This window comes from Anabrus simplex, chromosome 6 (genome assembly GCF_040414725.1).
Source record: "Anabrus simplex isolate iqAnaSimp1 chromosome 6, ASM4041472v1, whole genome shotgun sequence".
NCBI classification, from domain to species: domain Eukaryota; kingdom Metazoa; phylum Arthropoda; class Insecta; order Orthoptera; family Tettigoniidae; genus Anabrus; species Anabrus simplex.
Window position 1 is genome coordinate 297,172,370 of NC_090270.1, and position 16,854 is coordinate 297,189,223.

The following is a 16,854-nucleotide window of genomic DNA, read 5'->3' on the forward strand; positions in this document are numbered from 1 at the left end:
TCTATCACACTACCTTCCTCCTCAGTAACATATGTCAATTTCCCCGTACTGTCACCCTCCATCCATCCATTCAGAATATACAAATTCCCCGCAGCGCAATTCTCTGGGAGCTTCTCCCCATAACTGTTTATAATTTTATCCTCCTTCTACTTTTCAACATACACATTCCATCCTCCCTACTATATACTGGGCTCTCTTCCCCTATTCTCGCGTTCCGATCTCAGAATAACAACATATCCTCTTCTCCTGCAAACTTCCCTCTTATCCTCCTAATATCCACCAATAGCTCTTCAAAAAATACTTATTTGCATATGCTGAACTATTAGGATGGCAATAAACGAACGCTAGATTTATTTTCTTCCCCCTTCCCTCAACCCCTCCCATATTCAATCTCAACCTTATGGTTTCTTTCATATCTGTCTCTATATCCTCTACCATTTCACTGATTTCTTCCCTAATTAATACTATCATCCCTCCTGGTGCGCGTCCCTTACTCCTCTCCTTTCTTCTATATTTATATTTAATCACAAACCCCTTCCATGCTATCTCCCTCCCTGTTTCCAGCCACGTCTCCAAGAGTTCCACAACATCGAAACTTTCTATTACTTCCCGAACTTTCTTATTTCCTAATTTGCTTATTAATCCCCCAATATTCACACATCCTATTTTCCAATATAGTTATAATATTCCCTCCCTCCCTTCTAAGTCTCATCCTTTAGTCTTACTCCTTGTAGTTCTCGCCCCTTCATCCCCTATCTCCATTCCTCCTTTTTTGCCGACCTATTCCTCTCCACGCCTCCCGTATCCTCCATCCCCTTACAGACTTTACCCCAAAGGTCTTTTAAACTCCTACTTCCTCCCTTGTTCATAACTGCTTTGTCTTCCTGCCTATCAGACGTTTTAAGTCCTCTCCCTCTCACTAAACCACTGCACTCTGTTCTCGCCGTTTCTTGCTGCTCACCCTCACTCACCCCTTCACTGTTCTGATCTTCTAAGTCCACACTGCAATGTCCATTCTCACCTGAGTTGATCTCTTCTCCCTCTTCGGCTCCACTCCTCGTCGTTACTTCTTTCTTCCTTCCATCTTGCCTTGTTATCTCTCCTCCCTCGACACTAGCACGATCGTCCATCTCCTTCAACTTCGCCATTGAGTGCTCCCTAACCAATCCTCCGTTTGTCACCACCAACCTCTGGCCTCTTATTCGTGTCTTTAGTCCCTGATATCTCGCTCTCCAAAGGTGCCTATTCAGTATCTTCATATTTTCACTTCCTTCCTTTCCCATCTCTTTTCACCCCTACTTTCTGGCCCTGTAAATTGTTGCCGTTTCTTATCACAATTTCTGCCATTAGGGTTGAGAAATTTGGCCTCCGCCCTTTACTTCTTCCCACTCTCTCCACATCGTCAATGTCCACTTCACTGAAGTTTATCTTCATCCTATCCCGTATGACCTCTACCACCATGTCCACTTCACTGAAGCTTATCTTCATCCTATCCCGTATGACCTCTACCACCTTGGAAATCAGTTCAATCTTGCCTTCCCTCTCACCTTCTTCCACACCATATATAAATATGACTTTCTTCATTCTCTCCTGCCTGTACCACTCTGCTTCTCTCTTCATCATTATCACCTCCTCTTTCCAGATGTTTCACTTTCCCTCTTAATAACTCCATTTCCTTCTCATTGTTGTCCACTCTCCTGTTCGATTCCTCAGTCTTCGTTTCTAGCCATTTCTTCATGTCACCTATCTACTTCCTCTGCTCCTCCATCATGTCCGTTATTTCCTGTACCTTATCCCATTGACACTTTTCCTGTATAACTTCACTCACTACCACCTTAAGTGCTGCCAAGTCCTCCATGTTGAATTTTCCGCAGGTATTTGGGCCTGGGTTTAATTCCAACCCCCCCCCAATAACCAGCAGCACCGCTATCACTGTCACTACCAGCACCGCTTCCCCCATTCTTACTCCTTCTTGTCTTAACACCCGTCCATTCTTGGTCTCCTTCCTCTGCTTTACCAGCCATTTCCCAATCGCGGCCTGGTACTGCTCAATAACGACCATGTTAACGGCACGCACTGCACCACGCGACTTCACTCCTCGGCTGTTCGAGCTAGACTGAACAAAATTCATAAATCAAGTTGCTCATCTATACAGATAGGGATACCAACTCCCAAATGAACTCAGGAACATGTGATTGCTGTAGGAGTGACGATGTAGTTCGGCACAAACCTCAACAGTTTTGAAGTGTCATTTAGTTTCAAGTTTGAATGTGTTTTTTAGGCTTCATCAATGTTTTAAATTAAGATTGTAAATTGTGACATACCAGATTGTTAAACTTATAATTGGTTATATGTGTGCATATGTCTTCCAAATGGAGCGTGGCTAAAGATGACCCAATATATATGGGGTCGAAACTAGTCCCAGTTTTTTAAGACAATATACAAGCTAACGGTATTGAACAGGTGGATCCTTCTCTACATTTTGGTAAAGTTACTATTGTTTATATGTACAAAAAGGTTACATTTTCACATAATATGTGAATTAAGTAATACGTATTACTAAGAATTTGTAAAAATATGTGCAATGAAACCCAAGTATAACCATATCCGAACCACAAGTTGTCAACATTTTTCATTTTCAGCAGTCTAATGGAATTAAATTTGTAATTACATAAGAATCTGTCCTCTAGTGATAACAAACCAACCACAATTTTTCAACATTTATCATTTTCAGCAGTCTACAAGTAAAGGAATGAACGGTGTAAATGCTTAAGAATCTGTCCCCTGTGATAACACACACGAGGCAGATAGCATAAACTGTCATTTCATTTGAGCCTAGATTTGGATTTACGGTGGATGGGGAAAATTTGCCCCTCTTCTGCTTTTAATTTATTGAATGTTATATTCTTAGTACATAGCTACCAAGAGAGTCAATGGCCTGATGGTATTCCACAGAAGTCCTAGAAAATACAGTGCAATTTAATATTCATTACAGGATATTAGTTTCTAAAGCAGAAATACATCAGGCATGATTGAACCTATGAAGAGCCATGAGACATTTCAAGGCAGTTAAGCACTAACTAGTTGCTTGCCTACTTTGCTAGGCGCGGTAATGCAGTAGATGCCCGATATAACATGGACTGATCTACTGCGGATTTGGATTTAATGCAAATATCATCCTCATCATCATCATCATCATCTTCTTCTTCATATCCTTCCAATGAGCCAGATAGGATGTTTATGAACAATTTTCCTCCCTTTTGCTCTGTCTTGATATGTATCTTGTCTTATAGTTTCCAAATTGTCTCCTCTAGTTTCTCGATCTTTTTTGATCTGATCCAGCCACCTTGACCTGGGTCATCCAATTGCTTTTTTCCTCTGTACATTCCTATCCAAGTATTGTCTTGGTGTTCAGCTCTCCCTCATCCTCTTCACAAGTCCAAACCACTTGAGTTGTCTCTGCCTCTCTTCCATTGACAACAAATGACAGACATTGAAATTCTTATTTTTGAAAGTCATTAAATTAGTTGTGGGGTTAGAGCACACTTTCTCCAAAATACAGCTATATATACAGTAGTTCCACGACGCATGTTAACACCTGAGCTATGGTGGTTGGTAAAATATAGATTTACTGTTTGGTACGTTGTCATTGCACTACGACAATCAAGCTAACGCTGTAGCTCAGTAAATCTTTCATCTTTTGAAGGCGCCAGCCAACAGAAAACAATACATTACAATATCTATTACATCTTAGACTTGGGGGCGGGTGTAGGACTGAATTCCTGGGATATCAAAGAAGCAACTGAAAATAAACAATTACCGAGCTATTTACAGCATTTACCCCCAAACCCCATAACATTAGAGCCATGAAGGGCATTGGCCTACCAAGCGAACTTTGCTCAGCCCGAAGGCCTGCAGATTACGGGGTGTCATTTGGTCAGCACGAAGAATCCTCTTGGCCGTTATTATTGTCTCTCTAGGCCGTGGTCACCATCTCACTGTCAGATAGCTCCTCACTTCTAATCACATAGGCTGAGTGGACTTCGAACAAGCCCTCAGATCCAGGTAAAAATCCCGGACCTGGCCGTGAATCAAATCTGGGGCCTTGGAACCAGCCTTTATTCTGCCTTCCCTCCCATCAACAAGTGTAGGCTATAGTGCAGTTTTGTCAAGCATAGTGTTGAATTCTGAGTTCTCTGCATGTGCATAATGTCGCAGAAGAGGAAATCATAGTCTGTAAGTGAACTCAAAATTGATTGTGTAAGGAACCGATAGTGAAAATCAAGTTTATCTTGAGTACCAACATTTTTGGACCATAAAATGCTGCGCTTTATACCTAAGACATTTATATGCACTTCTCAACCAAAAGTTTATCAAAGAATATTACACTTCAAACACAGATCAGCTCCTATTCTTCCGACCCTGAATACGAGGTCTAGGGAGTCTGTTACTTTGACGCCCTTTGTGGCCCTTCCATTTCTTTTGCCGATACCTTCATTCTTCAAAGTGTCGGATCTCTTCCATTTTCCTCCTGATTAGTGTTAAGAGAGGATGGTTGCACAATAATTGTACTTTCTCTTAAAACTAATCACCACGACTGCCTTTATATACAAAAAATGGAAAATACCGCATTGTGAACCGAGGCTCAGGTGGCAGCGCGTCGGCCTCTCACCGCTGGATTTTGTGGTTTACATCCCGGTCACTGCACGTGAGATTTATGCTGGACAAAGCAGAAGCGGAACAGGTTTTTCTCCGGGTACTCCGGTTTTCCTTGTCATACTTCATTCCAGCAACACTCTCCAATATTATTTCATTTCATCTGTTATTCATTAATCCTTGCCCCGGAGGAGTGCAACAGGCTTCGACAGCCGGCACAATTCCCATCCTCGCCGCTAGATGGGGGCTTTATTCATCCCATTCCTGACGCGTTCGAATGACTGGAAACAGGCTGTGGTTTTTACCACATTGTGAAAATAAATCTCATGTTTAGTCCTCAATATATTAATTTTCTCGGTCACTCATAATCCCGTTGTAAAAATTATCACTTTCACGTTCAGTTAATAATTATTCTCATTGTATTCAGTATCATCAACAGCATTGCTATCCGACTCGTTTGCTGAACGGTCAGCGTACTGGCCTTCGGTTCAGAGGCTCCCGGGTTCGATTCCCGGCCGGGTCGGGGATTTTAACCTTAATTGGTTAATTCCAATGGGACGGGGGCTGGGTGTATGTGTTGTCTTCATCATCATTATTTCATCCTCATCATGACGCGCAGGTCGCCTACGGGAGTCAAATAGAAAGACCTCACCTGGCGAGCCGAGCCCGTCCTGGGATATCCCGGCACTAAAAAAGCCATACGACATTTCATTTCAACAGCATTGCTAAAACAAAGTTTCTTGAATTATTTCATAATGATTCCTTGTTTCATCGATTCTCAAGATGACTTCACCCATTCACACGCTTGCCCGATTTTTAGCCTCTTCATTCTGCCTGTTGGTGTTAGAATGTAGTGTGGTGTATCCATCCATTTTGTCCATTCTTTATATATGAAGATATTAACAAGCTTCTTAATTGATATATCCAATGGCTGTAACTGGCTTGTGAGTCCCCCAGGTATTATTGCAAATTGAGAATTGAAATCCTTTACTCTTCTCTTATTTGTTTCTGTTATGGGTGATCACTCACTGACTTTTTAAGAGGGCACCAGGATATTTTAATTGTGATTGTCTTTTTGCCTTAATTTATCTACTGTTCTGTTTGAAATGGTGGAATTTCAACTGCATTTCCAATTTGATGAGTTCAAACCAAGTTCATTTTTCATATTCAGCTGACAGATGTTGTGCTGTCATTGTTCGAATGCATGTGGAAAGTCATTACCTCTTCATAAAACGATAGAATCAAGCAAGTGTTCCCTTGAAATCTACAGTATGGTCAGGACGAATAGAAGTACATAGTGTGACGACTTCTGCTGTTTGATATGTTCCTACACTACGCGGCGCTGGTGTAGGTAAACAGGGATCAGCTGTCCCTGAACATGTGATTTTAAATGAGATCTGATGTGACTTCACTCGGAATTTATCGTTTAAATAAATTATTTAAAACCGTGTGTTTATTATTGTTATGTTTCAGGAATGTGCATTCTCTTTACTGACCGTTGACTGCGATCTGTGTTTCGTGCAAATTAAGATTATAGTGTTCCTTGTTTTGAAAGTAATATGTGACAAATTCATAGGAAATATTTTACATTTAGTAATGATTTAATGACATTACTTCTGAAATTGGTTCGTCAGTGTCTTAACGAATATGTCAAACGGGTATGTGTGTATAGAGCTATTTCATTAATTCACCACAAAATCAAACTCAGTTGCAATTATCAGCTATAACCTTAAAAAGACACATGTTCGACTGTTAGTGTACATGCTGCGTAATATAAACACATTAAAACTCTGCAGGCACCCACATGATGTTACGTACCGGTATGTCATACACATGTAATTCCTACATAACTACTTAAGTTAAATTATATATTAACATGCTCAAATTCATGAATCTTATCAGCACTTCACCACATCAGTCAGTTAACTGGACACCTTGAACATTTTCCGGGTATGTTTTGCGGTCGTACAAGCTTACATTCTTCCGTACTTCTTTTGTTCGGGAATAAAATCGGCATCGTATGTAATGAAAAATTAATTTTGGTACCAAGTCCTAAGCATGTTCAGTACAGTACCCAAGTCTATAAGAAACAGGAATTGAAGGTAAAATATCCAGGCATTCTTGAAATATTTCACCCCATATGCTTCTTGTACACTAATATTTCTCACAACAACTTCCTCTACATGAGAAAACATCAATAATAATTCACTCGATGGATAAATAAGATAGCTGGATGCGTTAAAATATTCTTCTAGACTTGTTAGGTCCTCCTCTGTATTGTTTTGCATAGAACCAATACATGCTGTACAGCCTATCACTTTGCTTGCATGTTTAACAATATACCCACAGAACTGATGAATTACATTAATTTTTGAACTGGTGAAAGGAGATATTTGTTCATCTTCCCAACTTGATAATGGTGGACCGAGCTAGTTGGCCATGCGGTTAGGGGCACGCGGCTGTGAGCTTGCATCCGGAAGATAGTGGGTTCGAATCCCACTGTCGGCAGCCCTGAAGATGGTTTTCCGTGGTTTCCCATTTTCCCACCAGGCAAGTTCTGGGGCTGTACATTAATTAAGGCCACGGCCGCTTCCTTCCAACTCCTAGGCCTCTCCTATCCTATCGTTGCTATAAGACCTATCTGTGTCGGTGCGACGTAAAGCAACTAGCAAAAAAAGAAAAAGATAATTGTGGCTGATCAAAGGTAAGCGTGCTGTAATTTTTTCCTGAGCTGTACTTGTGAATTTGGCATTCTCTTTGACAACAGCTTTTGCCATGGCTCTAATCTGACTGAAAAATTATGTTGAGGTTACTATCACTTTTAAAAGCAGATGTTGACGTGGGATAGCCTTCGACCACTTTGAGAACAAAGTGGGATCTTTTGGGGGTGAAACAAAAATGAAGCTTATCATTCGAATGTTTATTGTAACCCGAATTACAACCCGGGACGTTGCAAGTTGTAGGCATATTCACATGAGGTAGTAAATTGAAGCATATGTCAAAGTAAACGTCCTACTTCTCAAATGCATAATCTTTTTCACTTTTCAGTTCATGAAAAGTTAATGACAGCTATTTTGCACTTATACAACTGGAGAATGTATAAAACTACTGAAAAAGACCACAAACTGTTTGCACACTTCCACAGTAAGCCGACGAAAAGCGCGCGTACTTGGCCTTTTTATCGACAGCAGCGCTGCAGGTGGCGGAGAACATGTACACCGTGTCTGTTAACATGTGATACAGAGGGAGTCGTCACACTATTCATTTCTATTCGTCCTGGTATGGTGTTGTGCAGCTGCCCATCTCTTTGCCTGACATATTACCATTTTCATTGACAGAGATATCCCCTTATATCAGTGATTTGCCGCCTATTTCTTCACCTCTGCTTCTGTGCATGGGTCAATTTTGCAGCATGCATATGAAAAGGATATTTTCCCCTAGAATTAATAGCTGAATTTCTTGTTTTTCCTACTTGTAAATCATCTTTTACATAGGTGTTGATCCAAAGTGTCTTTCTGATGCCCTAATGTCATGTCCTTTTGTATATTCTACAACTTCTAATTTGAATGCTACCATACAAAAAATCTCTTAACATGTGGTATTGTGTAGCCTACCTGTCAAAACAGATTACAGCACTATTTGTGTCTGCGATCCAACAATGTAGCGGAGACAACAAAACACTCCTTCTCTCCCTCCCTCTTTGCTGGTCACTACCTCTACTGCTGTTTACCATTCGGTGGCTTGTATAGTTAGTGACAATTAACTATATGCCTTCACATCCAAAGGATACAGGGAAGTTTCTGGTTGTATTTCCTGAGCAAAAAAGTGTGTCTTATGGTCCAAAAACACTGTAGTATATAGTAGTATTTTTTCTTATCCTCCCACCCTCGCATTTATCACTGTACAGGACATCTTCCGATACACTGCGGTTAAGCTGTATCACAGAGGAGAAATATATCGGGCTGTTTTTGTAATTTCACAGTTAAAAACAAATTTAAAAAGGCAAAATTTAAAAATTCAAAGGAATAATAATACTCTATTTATATTTAATTGCAAATAATATTTTGTCTGTTTTCGAAGAGTTCCTGACTGGCTTTTATTCTATTTCATTTCTTCTTGCAAATTAGCAGTTTATTAATATAAACAAAGTAAATCCAATATATGGTATCTAAACGCAAGACATTCTAAAATGATACTACATATGTGTTACGATATATTAACAGAAAATGAGAAAACATTTAAATGATGTTGCACATGTGTTATGACAGGTTAACAGAAAAGTCATCCTTTTAAAACATCTTGAGTCACATGCTTTATGAGAGCAAAATGTTTACAACGTGTTGTGATTCACACATGTGCTTAGAAAACAGCAGTATTCACTTTGACTCAAGGAGTGTTCCGAGATTCTTAAGATTTTGGCCTCAGCCTGGAGACTCTTGAGTAAGAAGAATTCCCATCATACTGAAGGTTGATTTCTGGACTACATTGCACATTTAAAAAGAATCGGCTGGGCTGAGTGTCTCAGACGGTTGAGGCACTGGCCTTCTGACCATAACTTGGCAGGTTCAATCCTGGCTCAGTCCGGTGGTATTTGAAGGTGCTCAAATACAGTACATCAGCCTCATGTCAGTACATTTACTGGCATGTAAAATAACTTCTGTGGGACTAAAATCCGGCACCTTGGCATCTCCAAAAGCCATAAAAGTATTAGTGGGATGTAAATCCAATATTATTATTATTATTATTATTATTATTATTATTATTATTATTATTATTATTAACAAAGAGTTTTACAGAAAGTTTATGTATTAAAAATTCATTTTCTAGAATTTCACAAAACGGTATATAAGTGCTCATGTTTTCATTATAACAGTAACTTATTTACAATATTGTATAGGAAGTTATATGAATACTATGGCTTATTATGTACTACATTTCTTTTCACAAGACTACTATGATTTAACAAAAATTCTTAAGTAAGTATTCACAGAAATAGTAAAACATACCCTTACCCAAAATTTGCATCTGAACCACAAGAAAGAAAATCACAATTCAGTTGTTCAAGCAGAAATAACGTAGATTCAGGACTTTCATGAATCTGAAACAGCTTTCCCTAACAGTCTCCATACTTTAATATTAAGAAATGTAAAAATTAGAAGAGAAAACTTAATGGAAAGTAGTATTTTATCCAAATTAGAGCCATAACAGGAAAAAGCTGTACATACTGAGAGTCTAATATTTGTTTACCACATCTCTAGGAAATGGATCCACCATATTCCGTAAAGAGAGCAGTCAATGAAATAGGTTTCTGACTTAGGTACTTTTGAAAAAATTTCAAGTGAAGAAAGAAAGTATATACAGTCACTTAAAAAATGAGCGCATGGTATTGTATAAGTTCCTCGCAGGTATCCACAGGGTTTGTATCTATATGGGAGATGAATTCTATTTTGATGATAGAATTAAGGGTGACAAAATATTAAATGCAAGGAACAATATCATACAATATCATATGCTCCTTTTCTTGGTGACTATATATACCAGTACATTAAAAAAATAAGTTGCAAGCAAAACTGATAAACAGGTCATTAGGTTTCTAGCAATCTATCTTAGATATTAAACAACCCATAAAATATAAATATCAACTGTGGTTCAATATTTTGGTTCTAATGTGAAAGAAAAGGTCGAAAGATATTTTAAAAACCACACAGGTAAGTAAGCCTGACATTGCAGACTAAATTATCTCACAACGTGGTTAGCCGGTTCAAGTCCCGTTGGTCGAAAAAATTTCACCATCGGAATGTTGGCCGGCAGGGTAGGGGAGGTGGTGGTATACAATTTTTAATCCCTAGATTTCGTGCCAAAAGCCTGGATTAAATTCCAAACCTCTCTGTAGTGCTCATATGGAGCGAGGGCATATGACGCTGTTGATGAGGATTCGTCCGTCGGGGGACGTTAATCCTTGAGCAGACCCCTTGGTGCTATTCTAAAAGAGTAGGCTATGTGCCGGTACTGGGGTTTACTATCTCCCTTCCTACTATCATATGCTATCATTCATTTCATCTCATTCACTCCTCTGATGAGGTTGACGTCAGGAAGGGAATCTGGTCATAAAAACCCAGCACGAAAGACTCATCTCACCTCACACCCGACTGCATAGAAGAACAGGAAAAGGGTCGGACGAACAAACAACAGATAAGCAAGAGCGCATAACTTTTTAAAAGGAATCAGTAGAAACTTTTAAAATTCTCAGCTAGAAAAACTCTTCTTCTTCCTGGCCCTTTCCCAATTGTCTGGGGTCGATACTTTGTATGGATTAAGAACAGTTTTCCAGACCCTAACCTTATCTGAACGAATGTAAGCTCACCGGACAAAAAAGTAGTCACCCTAGTGCGCACGCACAGATGAATCGTTAAACCTGTGCAGATGGCGCAGTGAACGAGTCCAGTGCTCAACCGCATGCGCAAGCATAAGGCAGTAGCGATCAGTGAAACATTGATGTTTCAAGCAGACAGTGTACATCAACATGGGTAGATGTAAGGATGTGACAGTGGCAAAAAGGGGCAATCATGTTTGGCCGTGTCCATGACCATACGGTGAGTGAAGTTGCTGGATTTGTTGATGTTTCGCAGCGGACTGTTCAACGCGCCTACAAGCAGTGGTGTATTACTGTACAAGTGGCCATGAAACACGATGCCAGAATTGTCATCTGAGAAAGATCCTGAGAGAACGGAGACGCGTTTCACGCTTTGTGAATCCAAATTGCTTCCAAACCTGACATGAATTGCTGCAGTTAATGAATGAAGTCATATCTCAACCTGGTATCAAGAGAACATTGCGACGGGAACTGCTGCAATGAATATTTGGAGTCGGTCACCTCGCAAGAGGCCATTGCTCACACAGGCACATAAAGCTGTGTATCTTCAATGGGTTAGAAATCATCGAACGTGGACAGTATCTGACTGGCGGAACGTAATGCAATCTGACGAATCACGTTTTTGCCTGTATTGCAATGGCACACGTCGTTCAGTGCACCGAAGGCCAAATGAAGCATTTCATCCTGGATGTGTACAAGGTCAGGTTCAAGCCGGAGGCAGGTCTGTGATGTTTTGGGGGTGTTTTTTGTATCGTGGATTGGGCACGCACACTGAGGTGACCACTAACAAGAACCATCATGTTTATTTAGAACATTCTGGATGATCAGGTGTTGCCTTTCAGTCAACATCTGCATGATGAGTATGCTCTTGACACACAGATTTTTCAAGATGACAACGGCAAAGTTCATCGGTTTGGACATATAAGTGACTGGTTTTATGCACACTCCCCCACCCTATTACATCTCGATTGGCCTGAAAAATCATCTGACTTGAACCCCATTTAAAATCTGTGGATGTTTTGGAACAGCGGGTAAAACGCTGACATCAGCATCCCTGAAATTTGGTGTAATTGCGTGATCAAATCCTCAGCGGATGGCTGAACCTGGATCTGACGTACTTGCACAATCTTGTGGAGTCACTTTTTAACCAAATCCAAGCGGTTATCAAGTCCAGAGGTGAAGTTATACAGTATTAGATGTAGCTATTGAAATGTTTAAAAAGGTTACCGTGAGGTTTCACCTATTATGTTGAAAGAATATATATGATGGTTCAACCTCTCAATACTATTAAAATAACAAAAGTAAATTTTACATTTCTACTTAATTAAAATAGATACCGGTATCGACCACTATTCTTGGTCATCATCAGCCGATCACAAATAAGTATACAAGACAATGCACAGGTAAATAAAATGTGAAGTTTAAATAATTCCGTCAGTTGCTGATTGTGAAGCACTATAACACTTTAAGGAGTGCTGTGTGTTGAAAATTACAATGTTATAAAGAAGTCTAGGATCAAATATGTATTTTTCAGTTGCAGTTCACGAGGCACTGTATAATTTTAGGGATCAGCAATGCATGTTGATAGTTCCGCAAATACGGAAATGTAGTACAGAGCAAGTTATTGAAGAGTAGCAAGACATACGTGCCGATCGGCACTGTGCTTCCAAACGTTTATGGAAAACCAATGACTTTTTTAAAGTTCAAGTATCAAGCCTTTAAATGCTGATATGAGTGAAAAAGTACAATTTAGTTGTATATTATTTGTCGAAAGATATATATCTATGTTAAAGAAACTCGTACGAGAATTTTTTGCTAGTGGCTTTACGTCGCACCGACACAGATAGCTCTTATGGCAACGATGGGATTGGAAAGGCCTAGGAGTTGGAAGGAAGTGGCCATGGCTTTAATTAAGGTACAGCCCCAGCATTTGCCTGGTGTGAAAAATGTAAAACACGGAAAACTATCTTCAGGGCTGCCAACAGTGGGATTCGAACCCACTATCTCCCGGATGCAAGCTCACAGCCGCGCGCCCCTAACTGCACGGCCAATTCGCCAGGTATGTTAGATTCTTGAAGTTATTGAAACATATGGCATCGAAAAAACAATTGTGAAGAGAAAAAATATTAAAAAGCACAAAATTGAAACAGTTGATGAGCGTAATGACATATCATGTTATACCTTGAAGGTAAGAGTTGAGGTCGATATTAGAATAGCGAAATGTATAAATTTAAAAGTTAGAGTGGTCTAAATTATTGAAGATGTTAGAAAATATAGTTCAATTAGGAAAGGGAAAAAAGGAAGGTAAGAAGGATAGGAAAATGTTGAAGTAGAAAAATAATGATTAGTATAAAGGAAAATAGCGATATATATGAGGAGGTATAGTAGTTTAAGGCGGATCAGGTGGATGGATTATAGAAAGTGGAAAATGACGGTAGGATCTATATAAGGCCTGGAACACTGAATTTAGGTTTGTAAATTTAGCATTTTTGAAAAAGCGGATAAGTAAGTCGAATAAAATATTAGGTTTTCAGAAATTTCATTTAAATTGAAATTGGCGTTTCAGTATTGGTCAAGGTGAATAAAACAATAAAACAATTTTCAGCAGTGTTTAAAAGGGGCCTTTGTTAATAACTTTAAGTATTTTTATGTCTTTATCAATACTGGTGAAATTATGATTGGAGTCTTGTATGTGTTGTCCTATTGCAAAGAATCTGTTGTATTTTATGGCGTTAATGTGTTCAGAGTATCTGATATTAAAGTTACGTCCTGTCTGACTGATGTACGAAGAGCTATAGTTATTGCATTGGAATCTCCAGTTGTAGAAAAAACATTAGATTTATTGAGTTAAGAGTTGTGTAATAAATCAAGATTTCTGTTATTGGTTCTAAAATATATTTTCATTTTTAATAATGTTTCACCTATTCAATACGATTTATCTGATCTTAATTCAAGGCCCTCTGTTCAATTATTAAGAACTAATGCCTCAGTTGTGGTTTTCAGAGCTATCCGTGGTGTGTTTATATCTGATGTCCATGTGGTGGTGTTATCTTCTGAATACATTCTGTTACAAGCGATATTAAGTTCATATTTTTACTATATTTTTGTGCCCTAAGTGTCAGACATCTTGTTTTCCTACAATCCATCCATAGTAAACACTAGTCAGAGGGGCAATTTATTGTTCTTTCCTTATTTCTTTTTTTCTATCACTCTTACTGCCCTAAATGTCGGCCATTTTACACAGCCATGGAAACCATGATACAGATGGGAACTCTACCCTACATTTTATGCGTTGCCTATGCCACAGAGCTTAAATTGTTTATTTACATCTTCTGCCCTTACTTAGTCAGCCATCTTTAGAGCGGGGTTTTTCGTTGCTACACGTCCGTAGGTTTAACCTCATATTACCCTACACGTGACCCCTGGGTGGTGTTAAGAGAGCAACAACTTTGGCTGCTGGACCCTAAGCTCTTCTTTGTGCATATCCCAGCAATTCAGAGGATTCATTAACTCAATATGAGAAAAATGATTAAAATCGTAAATGGCCCTTTTCAGAGCCCCACTGAAAATCATGATTCTACTTTAAACATTCTGCAGCTCAATATCGAAGGAGCAAGTCGACCAAAAAGTGACTATCTAACAAAAATACTGACTGATCACAAGGTGGATATTGTTCTATTGCAGGAGACCCATTGTGAAAACCAGGACCAGCTTTATGCCAGATGTAGGATTCCCGGATACAATCTGCTCAATGCAACGTTTCATAAACAGTACGGAACAGCAACATATGTAAAAAATGATATAGAGGAAGCTGAAATAATAAGCACAAATACTGATAACAACATGTTTTGCTCTAAAACAAAGATTGCAAATACAGAAATTGTAAACATCTACAAACCACCTTGTCAACCTTGGAGCCTAAACGAGACCATCCTGAATATACAGCACCCAGCCGTAATCCTTGGAGATTTTAACAGTCAGAACACTAAATGGGGTTATAAATATACCAACAAAGAGGGACAAGATGTGTCTGAATGGGCTGATGCCGAAGATCTTTTTCTATTGTTTGATGCCAAAGAAAAGGGCTCCTTCCACTCTACCAGATGGAATAAGGACTATAACCCTGATCTGTGTTTTGTATCAAAAGACTCTCTTGGAAGACCTCTACACTGTACTAGGAAAATTTTGAACAACTTTCCCCGAAGCCAACACAGACCAGTGCTTGTCAAAGTCGGCCTGGAAATACCTGCCATCAGATCAGTCCCACTTCCACGCTGGAATTTTTCCAAAGCCAACTGGTCTAAATTCACCAGCGAACTGGAACATAATGTACAGTGGATTCCTCCTACAACAGGAAATTACGAGCGCTTTGTCAAACTAACATCCGCCATCGCGAAAAAGCATATCCCAAGAGGATACAGGAAGGATTATATTCCTGGATGGAACCCAAAATGCAAAGAGCTATACGAGGAATATATGCTCAGCAGTGACCCTGAAATTGCAGATGAACTGATCCAGTCTCTAGATTCATCTAGAAAAGAAAAATGGTTCAATCTCATGGAAAATATGAGTTTTCAACATTCCAGTCGAAAAGCATGTCACTTCTAAGGAAACTTGGCAACAGCACTCCCAAATTCGGTCCCAAGAGCTCTAAGATAAAACCAAACGAGGTGGCAAACAGATTAGTTAACCTGACAAGAAAACCAGTCGGCACAAATAAGAAAGAGTCAAAAAGAATTCAACAAGAGCTAAAATCGAGGATAACCCAGGCCAAAGCAGTCTCTCAGTTTTCCTCTGATTTCACAGCTGCTGAGATCTCAACTGCGCTAAAAGAAATAAAGTCAGGAAAAGCAGCCGGATTGGATGGAATATACCCAGAATTCCTTATACATTGTGGCCCCCGAACAACCGAATGGCTTGCCAAATTTTACAGCAATATCTTACATGTTGGACAACTACCATCAATACTCAAAAGAACAAAAATAGTAGCAATTCTTAAACCAGGGAAAAGTGGAGACAATGCAGAAGATTACAGACCCATAGCCCTTTTAAGTGTCTGCTACAAACTACTGGAGAGAGTAATATACAATAGAATCTCAGCCAAAATCCTAGAGCACATACCACCTGAACAAGCTGGCTTCAGACCAAGCCGCAGCTGTACCGACCAGGTGTTAGCCCTAACCACCCATATTGAGAGGGGATTTCAAGATCGAAAGAAGACCGTAGCAGTGTTCGTAGATCTGTCATCAGCATATGACACAGTCTGGCGAAAAGGAATGATCCTCAAATTCCTGAAGTTAATCCCTTGTAAGACGCTTGCCACCCTGCTGAATAATATGTTGGCTAATAGAATGATTGAAGTACACCTACATGGCAACATAAGTAAAACTTACAAACTGAGTGACGGATTACCACAGAGATCGGTATTGGCCCCATTACTCTTCAACGTATATACAGCAGATCTACCTTCAACTAATGCTAGGACGTTTATATACGCTGACGACATCTGTTTGGCAGCCCAGTCTAGTGATTTTGCTGGAGCAGAAACCACGCTCACTAAAGATCTCTGCAGAATTGATAATTATTTTAAAACCTGGCGACTGAAACCAAACATAACAAAAACAGAGGTCAGCTGCTTTCATTTGAGCAACAGACAAGCTAATTATGCCCCTCAGGTTCAATTCAGAGGTCATATACTGAAGTTCAATCCTCATCCAAAATATCTAGGCGTTACCTTGGATCGATCTTTGACTTACAGCGAACATGTACGCAAAACATCTGCCAAGATCAAAACCCGCAATAACATCCTGCACAAACTCACAGGA